This window comes from Choloepus didactylus, chromosome 14 (assembly GCF_015220235.1).
Source record: "Choloepus didactylus isolate mChoDid1 chromosome 14, mChoDid1.pri, whole genome shotgun sequence".
Lineage (NCBI taxonomy): Eukaryota > Metazoa > Chordata > Mammalia > Pilosa > Megalonychidae > Choloepus > Choloepus didactylus.
Genome location: NC_051320.1, coordinates 81,362,109 through 81,381,888, shown reverse-complemented (window position 1 = coordinate 81,381,888; position 19,780 = coordinate 81,362,109). Strand labels below are relative to the sequence as shown.

General features: G+C 46.1%; 1 long non-coding RNA gene and 1 other non-coding gene across 2 annotated transcripts in view; one reads left to right on the top strand and one right to left on the bottom strand.

Annotated features, from left to right (window-relative positions):
• Window positions 1–18,028, bottom strand: part of LOC119509670 — a 137,197-nt gene extending 119,169 nt beyond the window's left edge. The window contains exons 1-2 of the long non-coding RNA XR_005211742.1: window positions 16,958–18,028; window positions 16,533–16,590 (exon numbers count right to left, since the gene is read on the bottom strand). This is a non-coding gene — a long non-coding RNA (uncharacterized LOC119509670). The remainder of the gene's footprint in view (window positions 1–16,532; window positions 16,591–16,957) is intronic.
• Window positions 9,986–10,089, top strand: LOC119509705. Its single transcript, XR_005211766.1, has one exon. It is a non-coding gene; the product is annotated as a U6 spliceosomal RNA (small nuclear RNA).
• Window positions 18,029–19,780: the final 1,752 nt, after the last annotated feature.

Genomic DNA, 19,780 nt, shown 5'->3' with positions numbered 1-19,780 from the left:
TTCGGAACTTCCCAGTTTACTGGCATTCCAATTCTCCTGTCTCCCTATGAAACAGACTTTCTCCCCCTCAGGGTGCTCTATTGTAGAACTTAAAGCAGGTAATTCTTTGCCCCAGGACACTTTGACTTAATTGTTTCTTACACTGCTTTAGCAGTCAACAAGTTGCCTCTGCTTGCAGGACAAGTTCTGGAAGGGCAAGCCTGAGAAGCGTTTCCTGTTTCAGTATTTCAGGCTGCCACCCAATAGATTGGCACCTACATGCAGGCAGCCCAATATGTGCACAGGGGTTACTCTGCTCCCTCCAGAACAGGGCCAGAGAACCACAATGGGAGCACAGGCTGGCTCACACCATGCTGGAGAGGGCGTAGAGAGGGGGTGGAAAGGGGGTAGCAATGGTGCCACAAGCTTCTCACACCATTTTTAAAACTGCATTTTCTTGATTCAGCCTTACCCAGATATTGCAACCCTTTAACTGTTTTCCAGAGTTTTGAGGAAGATTGGCTTTGCCCATTTTTACTACTTGTTCAAAGATTCCGTGTGGCAATGGCACTCTGGAGTGTTTTACATTGCCATCTTGGTTGACCAGAAACTCTGGCTTCTGGCAGGGATATTTTGATGAGAATCTGGACATCCCAAACCACCCCCAGCATGTGTGCATACACACACAAACGCATGCAAACACACATACAGACATACACACACCTACACACACCTGCACACCTGCACACACATGCATAGGTACACACCCACACACATGCACGCACCTGCACAGACACACACACACACACACTCCTCAGCTTATGGCAGAAGTCTACCCTGCTACAGATCAGAATAACTCACCTGTGTTCCAACACTCTCGGAACAGCATGTATGTCTGTAACAATTTCCTTCTACTGTACCCATTTTAATTACAACCAGCCGTCTCTCTTCCTAGAACCTGAGGAACCTTCCTTTTCCAGTAGCTGTGGTTCCAACCCCCACTACAGCTTAGACTCCTTGTACCTACAACTGACAGCTTTAGTAGTTTTACCACAACTGTCTTGCACTAGTTGTATTAAGAGCCTCTGATAGCTGAACTGACAACCCTATTTCATTGTTCCTCTAGGCTCATTTACTGTGCATTCATCTTCTGAGAGCCGCATCTGCATTGTACACTCACTGTATCTTCTCCCTGTGCTTCGTACCTGAACTTGGTGGTAGCCTCTACAGCCCAAATTCTGTGCCTCTACCCTATGTATTTGGGTACCTATAATCTACATTCACTGTCCACTGGTATGTCCCTGACACTTAATAAATAAATCCTAACAAGATACGTAAGGCATGGTGCCTCTCCATGAGGATCTCATGGTCTAGTTAACAGGGGTACCCTGCCCTCTCACACATAACACTCACACACACACATATGCAGCTGGACATGCTACACACATCATCAGTTTACCTGTCAAGCCAGGCCAAAAGCATCATGAGATTCAGTCCATGAGACTATTTTTCTAATGGAAGCTAAGACTACATTCTGTGGCTCCCCAAAAAAAGTGGAAAATTCAGTCAGTCTGCAGTTGTCTTCTTTATGCAAAGTCTAAAGTTAGACTGATTTTCCCCTATATATAGTATTCCCTTTTTTCCCGTCATTTTCAGGTGTTTTCATAGATAGGCCAAAGCATCAGAGGACCAAAGCGTTTGGCCAAAGTACCTGAAGTCCAGAGCAGATGCAAAACCCTTAAGTCTCTGTGAGGAAAGCTTCTAGGGGCTCACTTGTTATTTTTCAAGGTAAAGAAAGGCAATTATGAGCGCAGGATCTCAACCCAAGCAGTCTAAGTTCAAATCATGACATCACCACCAAGCAAGTTACTTAATTGTGCCTCAGCTTCCTCATTTGTAAAATGAGAATAATGACCGAGTAAAGTTCTTAAAATTGTGAAGATTATTTGGGCCACTGCCTGGGAATGACTGTCACAATGTCTGGCTCATAATTAGCACTAAACAAATTATTTTTGCTACCACTTTTTTCTGTGCCAGGACACTGAAAGATTTTTGACAACTGCAACAGAAGAAAAAAATCCACATATGCTGGAGTTTCTGGGCAGCACACAATGCCATCACAACCTTGGGGAAAGCTTTACATCTTTCAGAACCACACACTCTGTGGGCTGAGGCCCATGAGGACAGCCCCCTAACAGCGGGCCATTAGGGATCATCCAGTCCAGCCTTTTAGGAAGGTTTTTGGCTGCAAATAATAGAAACTTATCAACAGAGACTTAAACACATAAAAATATGTTTTTCTCATATAAGAAGACTAGAGGCAGGTGGTGGCTGCTGGTAGATGCTGCTGTCAGGGACCCTGGGTTATTCTCTGGCCGCTCCACCATATTTAATCTGTAAAGTACTCATCGTGCCTTTTACCTTGTGGTTGCAAGATGGCCAGTGTATCTGGGGGAAAGTAGGGGTGACAGCTTCCTCTATCCCTTTTATCAGGAAAGCAAAAGGCCTCTATTTCAGTTATCTGTTGTTGCTTCACAAATTATGCCAAACTTAGTGGATTAAAATAATATACTTATAATCTCACAGATTCTGCAGGTCAGGAATCCAAATATGGCTTAGCAGGTACTTTGGTTCAGGGTCTCTCACAGGCTGCACTCAAGATGTCAGCTGAGGCTACAGTCATCTCCAAGGTTCAACTGGAGCAAGCTATGCTTCCAAGTTTAGTCAGTAATTGTTGGCAGGATTCAATTCCTCCTGGGCTGTTAGACTCGGACCTCAGTCTGTTCCTCACTGGCTGTTGGCCAGAGGCCTCCCTTAGTTCCTTGCCATGTGAGCCTCTCCATTAGGCAGCTCACAACATGGCAGTTGGTTTCATCAGAGTGAACAAGGGGAAGAGAGTGAGAGAGGGTGGCAGCAAGAAGGGGAGTGTGAGCAAGAGGGAAGCCGCCATCATTTATAATCTAATCACAGATGTGATATCCCCAGCTGCAAGGGAAGCTGGGAAATCAAGTACCTAGAGAAGGAGAAGAGGAAAGCCATGATAGGTTTAGACCAGTCACTCTCCTTCAACTGGGCTTTTGGCAAACAGAAGGGGAATGGCTGTTCAGTTGTCAACCAAAGGTACCTATTATACAAGGTCCCCTCCACAGCACCAGGGCTGACCAAGATGGAGTCTTCTCCCTCAGCCTCACCTCCAGGTTCTGGGCAAAGCAACAAGGTTTCAGTTTGGGATTCACATACACCACAGCCACCAGCAAGAAGGAACAATGCTGGGCTTTCCAAACCAGTGCAAGTCAGGCTTCTGGAGCCAAAGCAAAGGGCAGAGTCATGGAAAAGACGCACAGTTCTTATTCTGACTGGAAACACTTTGGCAATGCCCCTGGCTGACATAACCAAACAGCCCATTTTGAGCTAGAATCTTAGGGGTAGTAAGAAGAGGAGTAGGAAGCCTTTTCCTGGGCATCTGTTGGCAAAGCTTATAAGCAAGTCTCAGGCAGAATTAGCCCCAAAAGAAATAAGACCAGATAGATCTGGGTGAGAATTAGCCATAGAAGAGGTAACCTGGAAGAGGCCCTGAGAGCACCTTACTCAGTTGTTCCCTAACTGTGTTCCATGGCACCTTTGGGGGTTCCCATCTCCTTCAACCAGGGCAGATCTGCCTTCACATGTTTAACCCATTGGGCTTCCATGAAATGTGTCATCTGAACAAAACAGGTTGATAAAAAGAAAGAAAATCAAAGTGTTAATAATAGGTTTGTATATGGGAACTCCGTATTTTATGCTTTATGTATTTCTGTAAACCTACAACTTTTCTAATTAAAAAAAAAAGGAAGGAAGGGGGAGGGAGGGGACAAAAGGGTTCAAAAACTCCTGATATGTTCCAATGCCCCTATTTAAGAGAAGGGGTAAGTGAGACCTAGAAAGCACCAATGATGCACAAGAAGCCAAAAACCCAGTCTCTGTTCAGAGCTGAATAAAGAAGAGCAGAGACTCAAGAGGAAGAAAGAAGGAAGGAAAGCATAGGCCTGCAAAGCTGCAATTCTTCATCCAAAGAGGTCAGACTGAAATGATAAAATTCTCTCTCACTCAGAGTTCACAATGAGATATTACAAGTAAAGTCTCCCCTGCTCCAACCTCCATCCCAAAGCCTGGCACTGAGAAATCATAAGACAAATTGTACCCCTTCTTCCATCTCTTTTCCAGGCAAAGCTGGAAGCAGAGAATATGATGGGGACAAACATTAGAAGTCTACAATGGCAGGTGGCACCAGGAAGGTGCAATCCAAGGCTCCAGTGCCCAGGTGGGCTCAGGGATAGGATTCAGGCTGACATGCAACCAGCAAGCATCTATTGGGTGTTACAATAATGAAATACTCTCAAGCCTGTTGGTTAATTGCCACTGTCTCCAGACTGGCAAGTATACCTCCCACCCAGCCACCCTGGTCCCTGTCCCGGGACCCTCAGATCACCTACATTCAGCATCTGAAGGGTCAGTGCCTACCCCAGCAGGGCCTCTAGGACTTGGCCAGTGTCTGTTCTGATTGGTCACTTTCTGGGCCAAATATGTTATTTAATATTTCAATAGGACTCTCTAGCCCCAGATGGGGTGGAAAAGCAAGGCAAGGCTGAGGTGCTCAGAGGAACTTAGAAAGAGCAGGGTGCCAGGCATCAGAGCTGAAGACACAGCCAAGGCAAGGCAGCCATCCAGGAAGGATGGCAGGGCCAAGTCCAAGGTAGCCCTGAGGGCCTCAGTGCCCAGGCAGGCCCAGGTAGCCAGCCAGTGCTGAGCCTGGCAGGTGTGGGGAGAAGGGAGGAACTATAAGCCAGGCTGGGGGTGTCTGATAAAGTCTCTACCCTTCTCTGGGCCTCATTTCCCCATTTATAAAATGAGGGGACTGGATCAGGCAATAGGTAAGAAGACCTGCCTGTTCTGACATTCTGGTCCCACAACTTGAAAATGCAGTTAAAGAAGAGATGCTCCCAGCCTGCCCTCTTTCCTCTCCTTTCCTTTTCTCCCCTTGTTCTTCCTTTTCTCCTCCTTCCTCTTGTAACTCCTATTGTAACCACTTGCTCTTCATTCAGTTTTGGAAATGTGTCAATGTATCTGTACCCCAAGAATTGAAATGAATGAAAAGACACATCCTAAAATAATGAGTGTCTCAGTGCCTGGTAGACTGAGGAGCCTGCAAGCCAGGGCAGGTACAGGGATACAGTCTAGACCCCCCAAGCAACCTGAGTGGTCTCATCCTGCCATGCTACTGAAATAAGGTTGTCCACACAGGACACATTCTGGAGAGAGAGAGAGCTCTTTGAACTCAGCCCTGCGGTTTCTGCTGCAGCCTGGCTGGGAGACTGATGAGGCAGCCCCCTGACTACAAGGCTGATGAATGGTGGGGATACTGGGGTGCCAACTCACTTGGAGGGGAGGGTAGCCACAGAGAGCAGGGGCTTGTTTCTTTGTCAAAGTGACTTTGCCTCCTCTCTGGAAAAGGAACTGTTCACAGTTACAAGAGTATTCCCTGAGTCTCAGGGATTCAGCCAGAGGAACAGGAAGGGTGTACCCTGCAGCGGGCACACGAACCCGCCTTTTCCAACCCATAGTGACTCAGACCACCCAGGGAACACCTTGGGGTTCAGTTCCCCAGACGCTGGTGCTCATTCCACAGTGAGGATTGGGCTTTGTCCCTGCGGGATCCACCGGGGAAGCGCCCACAGCTCTGGGATATCTTGCACTCCGCACGCTTATCTTGTAGTGACTGAAAACCCAGAGGAAGAAAGTTGTCAGCTGAGCTACTGACAATGCAGTCACTGGGGTAAGTGAACTTGAAAGATGTAGTTATAGACTTCACCCAGGAAGAGTGGTCCCTGATGGACATATCCCAGAGAAAATTGTTCAGAGATGTGACGCTGGAGAATATCAGTCATCTGGTCTCAGTGGGGCATCCGATCTTCAAATCAGATGTACCTTCCCACTTGGAGCAACAAGAGAAACGGTGGAGAGAAAGAACTGGATTTTTCCAATCCCAGAATTCAGAGGCAGAATCCTCATATTAAAAAGAATGGCATATCTAGTGAATTGCCAGAAGATTTTACTCACAGATCCAGAGTGACTCAACAGGTATTAACTCACAATGGAAAGAAATCCCACCTCAGCAATCTTGTTGGAAAAGACCTCAGTGACCAGTCATCTCTTAATAAACAAAAGTAAATATGCACTAAAAATATATCATGTGATGGTCATTTAATTGGTAAATCCTTTATTGAAAGCTCTGGCCTCACAGCTTGCAGTGAAACACACTAGAGAGAAACCATATGAATGCCATCTATGTGGGAAAGCTTTCATGTTATATTCTGCCAAGAGACAGCATGAGAGGACTCACATTGGAGAGGAACGATATGAATGCCATCTGTGTGGGAAAGCCTTCATCTATTTTTCTATCCTTAGGAAACATGAGATGATTCACACTAGAGAGAAGCCCTATGAATGTAATCTATGTGGGAAAACCTTTGCTAAGGCTTCTAACATGAGAAAACATAAGAAAATTCACACTGGAAAGAAACCATATGAATGCCATCTATGTAGGAAAGCCTTCAGTCTTTGTTTTTACCTTAGACAACATGAGAAAACTCATACTAGAGAGAAACCATATGAATGCCGTCTATGTGGGAAAGCCTTCCATATTTATTCTTTTCTTAGACTACATGAGAAAACTCACACTGGAGAGAAACCATTTGAATATCATCTATGTGGGAAAGCCTTCACTCATTATTCTAGCCTGGGAGAACATAAAAAATCTCTCACTGGAGAGAAGCCATATGAATGCCATGTATATGGAAAAGTCTTCACTCAGTTTTCTACCCTGAGACAACACAAGAAAATTCACACTAGAGAGAAAACATATGAATGCCATCTATGTGGGAAAGCCTTTAATAAATGTTCTGCCCTGAAACGACATGAGAAAATTCACAGTGGAGAGTGATCCTACGAATGTCACCTTTGTGGGAAAGCCTTCACTTTTCATCTACCTTTAGAAAACATGGGAAAATTCAATCTGCAGAGATACCTCAAGAATATCATCTATGTGGGAAAACCTTAGTTTATTTCTGTAAACTTAGCAAGAACAGAAATCAAACTGGAGAGAAACCCTAAGAATGCCATATATGTGAAAGGCTTCAGTCAATATTCTGAACTTAGATGACAAGAGATAACTCATACTAAACAGGTTTTTTATATGGATGAGATTTCAGCCCTTGAGTAAACCTTTAAAAATGTTAGAAAACTCCAACACTGAAAAACAAAACAAAACAAAACACTAATCAACCTGGTAGAGCTTTTAGTCATCCTGACTACTGCATCAATCTAAGCCAAAATAAACTGAGAGGATCAATGTAAATGCCATCTATTTATAAAAGCATTTAGTATATGGTAATACAACAAGGGGAGGGCTTACATAGAGGTTCCTGGATTGAGGGCTCTTATAGCAGTTGCATTTATTCATGAGTTATAACAGTTATTTCTAAATTTTGAGATTCTGAGCTGTTTGTGTGTGATGTGGTTGGTCCCTGGGGCTTCAAGTGTCTGTGTGGCACCTGGGACTCAAGACCAGGGTTCTGCAGCTGTGAGTGTTGGCACTGCCCCGTGAGTCAACTGTTAAAACGGTTGAAAAGGAGATCGGATCTCGACTGGAGATATGAATGAAATGGACCTGGTTGACATTGAGGTAAATCAGACTGAAGGCGAGAGGATGATATTGACCATGTTTTGAAACTTTGGCTTCTGTGTGGGACCAAAGGAAGAGATAGTTATATGGTGCAAAATCTGTATTTTCCGTAGCACACTATATAATTTAACTTGTGTGGTCAGTTTACTCAAATGCCGTTATTACATGGAACCTTGACTAGAAAGTAAGACTTTGTTTTTTATGCAGGTTGGCGTGAAGCCCCGATACAACCCAGAGTGATCTGGGCAGACAACAAAAAGTATTTGCAGGGCCCCCTTGAGGGACTGTGGAATAATGTAGAAATGTTGAACTTCCCCAGCTGGGGAATTTCTGATTTTCTCACAAGCATTACAGACCACCAGCTTAGTGGGCTGAGCCCTCGATCCAGGGGCTTGCCCTTATGGGGCTTGTTGCTGCAGGGGAGAGGCTAGGCCTACTCGTAGTTGTGCCTAAGAGTTGTTCCTGGAGGGCCTCTTCTGTTGCTTGGATGTGGCCTCTCTCTCTGGGCCAGCCCAGCAGGGGGACTCGCTGCCCTCTTCCCTGTGTGGACATGACTCACAGGGTATAAATCTCCCCAGCAATGTGGAATGTGACTCATGGGTATGAGTCTGGACCCTGCATTGTGTGATTGGGGGGTGGGGATGGGGGCTTCTGGACCAAAAGGAGGAAGGGAATTGAGGCAAAGTAAAGTTTTAGTGGCTTGTGCGTTGTATAGATATCCCTTTTCGATTTTTAGTTTATTGGAGTGGTTGGAAGGAAATATCTGAAACTGCTGAACTGCAGTCCAGTATCCTTGATTCTTAAAGGAGATCATATAACTGTATAGCTTTTATGGTGTGACCATGTGATTGTGAAAACCTTATGGCTCACGCTCCCTTTACCCAGTGTATGGACAAATGTGTAGAAAAATGGGGATAAAAAGTAAATGAATAATATGGAGGAGAGGGGTGTGGGAGATTTTGGGTGTTCTTTTTTACTTTTATTTTTATTCTTGTTTTTATTTTTTGGAGTATGATAATGTTCAAAAATTAATTGTGGTGATGAATGCTCAACTATGATGATACTGTGAACAACTGTTTTACACTTTGGATGATTGTATGATATGTGAATATATTTCAATTTAAAAATTTAAAAAAAGTAAATGAAGGGGGAGGATGGGTATGGGATGCTTGGAGTGTTCTCTTTTACTTTTATTTTTATTCTTCATTTTTATTTTTTGGAGTAATGAATATGTTCAAAAATTAATTGTGGTGCTGAATGCACAACTATACAATGAAACTGTGAGCAATCGTAAACTTTGGATGACTGCATGGTATGTGACTATATTTCAATAAAATTACATTTTAAAAAAAGAGTATTCCCTGCACATAGTAGGTGCTCAGTAAAATGTTATTTATTATTGGTGCATTATTTATTATTTGTTTGTTTGGGGCTACGGCAATGGTTTTCAAACACTTTTGACCAAAAAAATATATATTTTACATCATGACACAGAACACACTGTACATGCACACATTCACAATTGTGCACATGCATGCATCTGGAGTGTGTGTGTGTGTGTGTTTATTGATACATATAACCAAATTTTCAGAAACCAATACTTAAGGCTTGCTATAAGCAATGCACTGTTGTATCTTCTGTTCTGTTTTATTGTTTTTTGTGCCTGTCATGACCTACTGAATTGAATTCATGTCCCACTAATGGTTAACAATCTTCTGTTTGAAAAATATAGACACATAAGTCAACCTGTGTTTGAACCCATTTTCTCCCACTTCCAAGCTGAGTGCCTTTAAGCAAAATACTGATGTCTCTCAGCCTGATTTCCCATCTGTACCCTGGAGGTTTTTATACCACCTGCTGGAGAAGGTAGATGTAAGAATTAACTGTATAATATTCAAATTGCACAGTTTCTATTTCAGTAGATTTTAAAGTTTTGGTAATGGATGGTGGTGATGACAGCACAACGTGGTGAACATAATTAACAGCACTGTATTATATATGTGAATGTGGTTAAAAGGGAAAATTTTAGGTTATCTACATGTTTCTAGAATAAATATTTTTTAAAAAACAGGATTTTATAACATAGTGAACCCTATTGTAAACAATGGACTATGGTTAATAGTACAAGTATAGAAACATTCTTTCATGAATTGTAACAAATGTACCACACTAATGCAGGTGTTAATAAAAGGGTGGTGTATGGGAACTCTATATTTCATTGCATGATTTTTCTGTAAACCTACAACTTCTCTAAAAAAAAAAGAAGAAGAAAGAAAGAACAGCAATGCTCCTTCAGAGGCACGTAAACTAAAATCGGAACAACACAGAAAAGATCAGCATAGCACCTGTGCAAGGATCATATGCAAATACATGAAGCGTTCCATATTTTTACCCCAAATAAATGCCTTTGTTGCTTTGCAAAGAAAAAGAATTAACTGCCTATAAAGCTTGAAGCATCACACCAGGGACAGTGAGCACCCCATAAACCACAGCTGACGATACATCACATGAGGAACTAAGAATGTCAGCTGGGAAGAATGAGGTCCCTTGACTAATGTGATACCTTAGTCCTCCCTGCCCCCAACCCATAACACACACATTCTTCCCTGTCAGTGGCTGACAATGATGGGTAACTCATTACCTTCCGAAGCAGCCCGGGCAGCTGGTCAGGTGCTGGGTCACATGCTTTAGAAGAGACATCTGCAAGTCATCCCTAATCCTACCCTGGAGGAGCATGGATTCCAGAGCGGAGTCACGAATCCCCAACTATTACACAAAGGGATGGTGTCCTCTGCAGAGTAAAGACAACAGGCCTGGAGTATGAGAGATGAAAGATGTTTCTTCCAAGTGGGCCAGTCACGGAGGCTCCTGAGAACAGGATTTATGTTTATTTTGCTCAACAAGGGAGCTCCAGGCCCCAGCACAGTTCTCAGCCTAAAGGAAGTGCTTTATAAATATTGATGAATTAAATCATTGAATGCATCAAAAAGATGGCCTGGGGAGGATACAGACATGCAAGAATGAACAGAAAGAGGATATTTTACACAAAGAATTTCATAAGGAGACACTTCAAGGGAGATTCAAGTTGGCATTTAATTTAATGAAATTCCAAATCCATCCCAGGGAAACCAAAACTCACCATCCAACCACGCTCTTACCCCTACAGCCCTGTCTTGGCCCAGAAAAGACGAAGAAGGACAAATAGGAGTCCAGGTATGGGAACTGGGGTCCCAGTCCTGGATCTCTTGCATGCAGGTCTGGTGACCTTGGGCAAATCACTGCCCTTCAATCTCTCAAAGGAAGAATATTGGACAAGATGATCTCCGAAATCATTTCTAAGTCTAACATCTGTGGTTCCATAGGCTCCTGTTTCTTCCCCTCTCTCCCTTCCAACTGCCCACGGGCAGCCCATTTTAAATAGCTGTTGCTGTTTTTCTGGATATTTGGCTCCTAAGCATGGGCCACAAAGCACTGGCTGGTCCAAGGTGTTCTGTTCACTACTGCTGGAAAGCAATTATCCCAGCAGTTATTGTGCCATGGTATAAAACAACCACCATTTTATTGTGCCCATGATTTCAAGAGTCAGGAATTCAGAAGGGGCTTGATTGGACAGTTCTAGCTTGGAGTCTTCCATGAGGCTGCCATTGTTGTGACCAGGGCTGCAACCATCTAGCTCAACTGGGCCGGATGTCCAAGATGCCTGGCAGTTGAGGCTGGCTCTTTGCTGTGAGCTCGGATGTGCCTCTCCAGCCTGATGGTCTCAGAGTAGACTTCTTACATGGAGGCTGGCTTCCCCCAGGATGACTGTCCCGAGAGAATCAGGCAGCAGTTCCATGGGCTATTTAAGACCCAGCCTCAGAAGTCATGCAGCAAAACCTCTGCTGTCTTCTGTTGGTCACAAGAGGGTTACTAAGACCAGCTCAGAATTAAAGGGAGAGGACACAGACCTCACCTTTCAATGGGGGGGGGGGGGGGGCAGCTTATTTGCAGACTTGTCTTAAAACTGCCACACAAGGCATCAGCCTGGCCTTTGGCAGAATAGTCATGTGTGTGGCCTTGACCTTCCGTGCTCAGCCCTCTTCCATGTTCCATGGCCCCTACCCTGGGATATGCACACTTCTCTTGGTGGCCCTACTTTATCAGATCTTTTCCTGTCAGTTCTCTCTTCTCTTTGCCAATCAAACTTTTTCTTATCCTATGTCCTATTCCCTAAAGGCCCTGCTCTGAGCAAGATCTCCAATATGTTAACTGGACAATTGGATCCCCCATGCTCATCTCTAGAAGGTCTCTCATTGAGGGTCTGTGGCAGGTAAGAAAGGAGATGAAGGCCCATACTATTGAATCATGATGGGTTTCTACTGTCCACTGAGTCTCTGTCTTTAAAGTCTATAATCAAGCAAACAATCCACGAGATCAACAGCATACACGTGGGAAAATATATCTCTCACAAGTGATTTATAATTTCTCTCTAAACGTGCACATGGTTTAAAGACACGGTTGCCAGGAAGAACATTGTGCCAGTTTGAAAGTATTGTGTCCCCCAAATGCCATTATCTTTGATGTAGTCTTGCGGGGCAGACATTTTGGTGCTGATTAGATTTGCTTGGAATGTGCCCCACCAAGCTGTGGGTGGACTCTGATGAGATATTCCCATGGAGGCGTGGCCCCACCCATTCAGGGTGGGCCTTGATCAGTGGAGACATATAAATGAGCTGACTCAAAGAGAAGGAACTCAGTGCAGCTGTGAGTGACATTTTGAAGAGGAGCAAGCTTGCTAGAGAGGAACGTCCTGGGAGAAAGCCATTTTGAAACCAGAACTTTGGAGCAGACGCCAGCCACGTGCCTTCCCAGCTAACAGAGGTTTTCCAGATGCCATTGGCCATCCTCCAGTGAAGGTACCCAATTACTGATGTGTTACCTTGGACACTTTATGGCCTTAAGACTGTAACTGTGTAGCCAAATAAACCCCCTTTTTATAAAAGCCAATCCATCTCTGGTGTTTTGTATTCTGCAGCATTAGCAAACTAGAACAAACATCTATCCAGATTTGAGCTGAGCCAGACCAGAAGACGGCGCCTCCTGCATCAGCAGGACTCAGAATTTGCATTTATGGTATAACCACCTGCTACCTGACATTAATCTAGCAGCCCAGTTCTGTAAGCCAAGTCAAAGGAAACTAGTTAGGACTGAAAATAATAAAGTGGCAGGACATTTAAAGGATTGGAATGGGATAGAGGGCGAATAAAAGGATGAGTTATAAAAGGTGGCGTGGAAAGTCATGGAATAGACTAGAAGGGAATGGGCCCAGCACACTCCTCAAAGCCTTCATAATTTCTCTTCTCTTCCTGGAACATTCTTCCCCAGATACCCAAATGACTGCTTCCTCACTCATGCAGGTCTGTACTCAAATGTCACCTCCTCAGAGAGGCCTGCCTAACCACCCATTGCACTGAAACCTCCTTCCTGGATGTATTTTTCTAATCTCCACCTGCAAATATTATTTATTTGTTTATTTCCTGTTTCCATCATATGAACATACAAAATCTTTGAGAACAGAAACTTTGTCTTTTCCTACTTCCTGCTGTATCTGCCCCTCCTAGATCAGTGTCTGGTATACAGTAAGCCTTCAATAGATACTTTTTGAATGACTCAATCATCCAACCAATCAAACTCATTAGAATGCACCCAAATGGAATGGATCCCAATAAAACAGAATGGATGGAGTGAAACATAAAAGAGAAAACAGAATGGAATGGGGAGGGTGGAGTGGGGTGGGGCAGGTAGGTCAAGAAGGAATGAAGTGGGGAAAAAAACTCAATGCAGAGCAGAGGGATGGACTGGAACAGTGGCTTTTTAACACTGGATGCACATTAGAATCAAATGGAGGCTTTTAATCCGTACAGATATCCAGGCGCATCCAAGGACATTCCAATTCATTTGGTCTGGGGTGGGGCCCAAGCACCAGTATTGTTTAAAAGCTTTTATCCAAATCAACTCCAGCTCTCCAGAAAAAAATGACAATGATAACAACAATGACATCTACTCTTTCCTGAACTCTTGCTGTGATAAATGCATGATATGATAGCTTTCTATGATATTCACTTCACACAATAACAAGCACTTATTGAGCCCTCATGGACCGGGCATCTTTCTTTAAGTTTTACGTATATTGGCTGATTTATCAACTCTCTGAGGAAGGTGAGTTTTACAGATGGGGAAATTGGGGCACAGATCAGTTAAGTGACCTGCCCAGAGGTATACAGCTGGCTACTTGGTGAAGAAATGGGAATCTACCATTAATTGCCCAAATTAATTGCCTCAGGCAATCATCATGTATTCTTAGCAATGTCCCGATTTCACACAGGAGAAAGTGGAGGCTCAGCCTTGTCCAGGGACTTGCTCCAAGTTGCCACATTGGGTGTGGACTTCAAACCCAGTACTGTCCATTCCAATGCTCCCAACCACCATGCAGCTCTACCCCCTCAGCAACCACGCTTCTGAGCTCAAGGGAGCAGGACATGCCTCCCCCTCTCCCTCATAAAGGGGGTTTCGGCCTTCTCATGGGCAGGAACTTCTTGCACAGACCACCCAGTCAAGGGGAGGCCTCTGGGCTTCAGAATTCAGACCCCACATGTCACCACAAAGCAGCTACACTGGGCCCTACCTTCTCAGACTTTCTTCCCCCAGTTCCCTGGGAAGTGCAAGTGACTCTGTTCCATGACCATGTCTCTGTGGGTTCCTGACAGCCAGAAGTGGGCAGTGGGGGGCTCAACTGGGTGAGGGAGACCCTATGACCCGGGTCCCTGCAGCCCCACTCCCTGGTCTGCAGGCCACACCCCAATACTCTGGAAATGTGTAATTCGCACCTTCATCCTCCTCCCAGGGAGCCCGGACTTGGGTGTTGCTGATTCATTTGGAGAAGCTCCGTCTTCCACAGTGGCATGAGGAAGGACTGTTCCCCACCAGAGCCATGTGTGTTTGCTATGATTCATCAGATTGTCTGCAATCGCCTCAAAAATAGCCCTTACGCAATCCAGGAGCCGCTGGGAGCCTCACCGCCAGGGGTTTCCCCTCTTAGTCACCCTCAGGGCCTCGGTCCACATCCACACGGCCACGGGAACACGGAGGGACAGGCACATGCCCAAAAGAGGAACCAAGGAAATTAGCAAACAGAGTGTAGGCCGCCCCTCATTGTTGGCAACTGCGATGAGGCAAGATCGCAGCTGTGCGGATCCTGTAGAAGTGAAATGTGCACCGTAAACAAAATCTCCCAGGGCCAAGGGTGACCACTGCCCCTATGCCCTTTGGTCCCAGGGGTTGATGTGCTCTTTCCATGGGGTTTGGGTATTCGATGGTGAGGCAAGCAGTAGGCCTTGCTGATGGGCAGAGGCGATGGAGATGTTCCTATTGGGATCTTCTCCTGCTGGCCTTTAAGACCAACTGGTCCCATCTTTTCAATGCTGGCTGCTCACAGAGTCATATGGGGTGACTTTTAATAAACACAGATGCATAGGTCCCATCTCCAGAGATTTTGATTCAGTTGATGGGGTGGGGCCTGGGCATTGGTGTTTTGAAAAAAGCAGACATCGTAGAGTCTACCTTGTTTAGTCCAGCCCCTCACTTTGCATATGAAGAGACCAGACCCAGAAAGCAGAAGGAACATACCCAAAGTCACAGCAGCTAGTGGCAAAAATCAGATTTGAACTTGACCTTGGCCTACAAAGCCTTATATGAATGTGATCTATCCTTGCCATCATCTTCCCTCTCTCTTTCCCTCCCCTCCCCATTATGTTCTCACCCTCCTTCTCTCCCTCTCCCTCTCCAGCCATGCTAGCCCCCTTGCTCAAACACACCAATCACTCTCCCACCTCAGGGCTTTTGCACTGACCATTATTCCTGCTTTGACCCCAAGTAGTCTCATGTCTCGTATCCTCCTGTCATTCCTTTCTCTGCTCTAATGTCCACTCCTCTAACCACCTTCCCTGCCCACTCTTCTAAGTCAGTAGCCCTCTGTCACGCTCCATTCCCTTGCCGGACTTTATTTAACTTCACAGCACGACCTGACCTTATATTATTTCTAATCTGTTTATTGCCTGTTTCCCCATCAGCACGTGAATTCCAGAAGGGGCTGCAGCTTTGTCTTCTGCTGGCTTCCCAGCACTAGCACAGGGCCTAGCTCATAGCAGTTGCTCAACAGATACTTGTTGAGTGGATGGATGACACCACAACTCCTAGGCCATTCCCCCCCAGGCCAGTGCACCAACTGTTCCCCGAGTCCCCAGTGTCACATGTTTCCCTTCAAGGACCAGCTCATGAATGCCCACAAAAGGAGCCCAGAACCCAGATCATTCCTCTCTACAAACAATATCTCTAAGGCATGGCCGTGGAGGACGTGTAGCAAGAATAACAGGGAGACCACAGCCAGAAAACACTTGCAGGCCCTGAAACCTCTTATAGTGGCCCTTCTGTTGATGCCACCCCTCATCAAATGTGCTCAAACTCCTAGGGAAACTTTCTGTTTGCTGACCCACTACTTTGCAGCCACCATCTTGTTTTCAATCCATTGTAACTCCCAACTGTATAGCCGTTTGTCATTCACCAAATGATTTCACAGATATGCTTGATCCTCACAGCAAACTTGACAGCTGGTTCTTATTGCCCCTTCACTTTACAGATGAAGCCTGAGGCTCAGAAAAGTCAAGTCACTTGCTGAAGATTGTACAGCTAAGGATATGATCAAGATCAGACTTGAAGCCAACATGGCATAGGCCAGTCCTCTCCTCTGATCCCCACCCCAACTGCTGCCCCAATCTGAGGGTGATTTATCACCTACCTCAATCCCAGGCTTTGCTCAGGATCACCTTTGGTTGTTGCCAGAAATTGCACCCCTCCTAGAAGACAGAAAGTTAGCAATGTTTGGAGAGACAAAAGATCGAGCCTCAGCTTCTGAAACTCAGTCCAGAGGAGGGGCAATACCACCAATTTCATTTGGGTTCCCCCAAAAGCAGAGCCTGAGACCAGGACTAGGGTCCAAGCAAATTATTTAGGACATGACCCCGTGACATAAGACATGAGAGGTTGGGGAGAGTAAGTTGAGGGAAGAAGAAAAGTCAACATAAGGATGTGCTTTCAAATTCACTCTTGTAGGCATGGGAACTAGATTCTTCCAGAACCTCTGACTTCCATGCTACCCTCACACCAGGCTAAGTGAGCTCCAGCAACTGGGCCTGAAGCAGAAAATCAGAGAGTCACGAGCACCTGAGGTGCGAGGCCATGAGCAGGAGTCTGCAGGCACACGGAACCATCCACCACCACAGGTGCAGCTAACACCAGCGAGGGTCCTCCAGCAGCATCCGGAGTAAGTGCACAGTCTCCCTGGTGAAGACACTGAAACTAGTCCAAGTGTGTTTGTTTAAAAAGAAAAAGCCAGTTGTACCTCCTAGCCAGTTATGACCATCAAAGAGCCACGATTATATATGTCAACAACTCCTCAGCCACTTCCTGTGACTAATAGCTGTAGTGAGGGGCCCACGACCCACGACAGCCCAGAGGGTTCCTGTGTCCCCTTTCTTTGTCTCCAGAACCTCCGAGTGATTCCGAAGCTCCGTGAGGTCCCAGGCCTGCCCTGGGGGAGTCCCAGGCCCATTCTTCATAAGGGTGCTTCTTTCTACCGCCGGTCTTCACCAGCCCTCATCCGCAGGCCCTGCAAATGTGAGAGCTGGTGAGGCCTGTTCCTTTCACCCCCTCTCCTTATTTTATAGATGAGATGAGACCAAGGGTGACAAACTTGACAAAAACCTCCAAAGTGAAAGGCACCTGGTCCTGTGGCCTCTTGTGTGGAGACCCAACACTGGCCACGTCATCTGCAGGGCTCCATGGAAATGAAATGGCGGGCCTCTTGTTCAAAAACTATTAAGATAAAAGCACAACGTTGTGAAAGGAATTAACACCACTGGGCTGTATACTTGAAAGTGGTTAAACGGGGAAAGTTCTGTTGTATATATATTACCACAATAAAAATTTAAAAATAAAAAACTAGTAAGAATTTCAAGATGATAGCTGAGTATTAAACCAGGTGCAGGTTCCTTCAGAGTGCAGAGCCCAGGTCACATGCCCACAAAGACGACACCTCTCCCAAAGAGCGTCCGAAGAGGCAGGTAGGCGACTTCAACAGCAACAGCCTTTGAGCCAAGTGAACCTGGGCTGGAATCCCAACTTTGCATCTTAGCTGCTCTGTAACTCTGATATGAGTTGGGCCTTGGTTTCCTCATCTGTAAAATGGGAATGAAATGGCAAACTGCATGTACATTACCTGGCACATGAAAGGTGCTGAGCGCATGTGAGTTCTTCACCCCCCACCCCTCCTCCCTCTTCCATATCAGTGCCTTCCCTTTCAAGCTTGAAGAACCCATCCCCTTCCCTCTGCTCCCCTCCCTGCTCACCACCATCACCTTGGCCTTGGTCTTAGCTTCAAAGTAACAGCTGAAGGCGCCTGGGGGGTGATATCCCAGCATTGCCGCCTGAGGTCGGTGTGCAACGAGGAAGGGGTCCCTGGATACCACCCCACCACCACCACCACCACCATTCTGATCTGTCTCCACCCTCACTCTAGGGCAGGCTCTGTCAGGTTGGAGCCACCAAGTCTGGCTATGCCCATTCCCTCTCCAAGGAATGCCCAGAGCTTCCCAGGGGTGGTAATTCTTTTTCACCATCCTTTTCTGGGGCGGAAGGGAGGAGAACAAAGGGAGAGCGAGGCTGCACTGGGCCTCCACTGACTCATCATGGCACTGTGGTCACAAATGATCTTGGGCTTCAGCTTTCCTATCTCTAAAATGGGGCTAATGACCCCTGCCACCGTCCTCGGCGACAGGATGTTTGGAGAACATTCATTACAGCTGCTGCTGCTGCTGTCATCGTGCTTTAGCTAATAACATGCTGCCCTGGTGAGGCCCAGAGAGCCTGTGAGCTTTGGGAAGATACATTCTTATTTATCTTCAAAGCATCCCTGGGAAGTAGGTGGGAGGCAGGGTTCAGGTTTCTGAGAGGAAGAAACTGAGGCAGTTACAAGACACAAATGCCTTTGTGGCACAGAGAGGGATGGAAATGAATGCCTGGGACCCCAGCTGGGGAGGGGTCAGGGAAGGTATTCAGCCTTGGGTGACAGATACACCAGGGATCAAATCTCCCCTCTGCGGCAGGTAAGTTAGAGGGTCTTGGGCAAGCCAACCTCTCCAAGCTTCATGCTCCAGTGAGAATAGCAGCGCCCTTTTCTCAGAGTCGTGGTGAAGATGAAATTAAATTATGTCCACCCCTGGGAGCTGCTCGGTTAATGTGAGCCTGGGAGCTTCCTCTTTCCTCCCATAAGGAGTAAGGAGTGAGACGGACAGGACGACCCCAACTTCATGTCAGTGAAACTGGCTGGTTGAATCTTCTCCTCAGAGTAACAGCTTTTTGCACCTTTGTTAGGCCAAATGTCACGCAACTCTGGATCAGAAATTGGCATGGTTATGGGTGATGAAGTTCCCAGTGTCCTCCTGAGGAGACCTGGACCTGCCATCCCTGCCCATGGGGGAGATGTCAGGAGGAAGTGGGGAGGGGAGGGGAGCTGCCCTACTGTCACAAGCAAAGCCTGGCAGGAGAGCAGATGTTAGGGAAGTGCCTGCCCTGTCCCCAGAACACCCAAAGGCTTTACCCTCTCACTGACATCACCCAACCATGCTGGAAGATTTCCCCACTGTTTCCTTGAGGAAATGGTGGCCCAGAGAAGTTCAGTGACTTGCTCGAGGTCACACAGTTACTGGGTGGCAGGGCCAGAATGCAAACAGGTCTTGGTGACCCCAAAATCCATTACAATGTGTGGCCCCTGAGGCCAGAAGCTGGGCTAGAGTTGGCAGCAGCTTGAGAGACCATCGTGCCCACTCCCCGGGAGTGTCAAGTGGGGGTGGCAGTGGCTTCTTCAGTCACAAATACTGCATGAGTGAGTCAGCCGCCCAGCTCAATACCTCCTGTGGGCCAGGCCTGGGGACACAGAAGAGAACAAGACTTGAGCCATGCTCTTCAGGAGACGTGGATGAAATATTC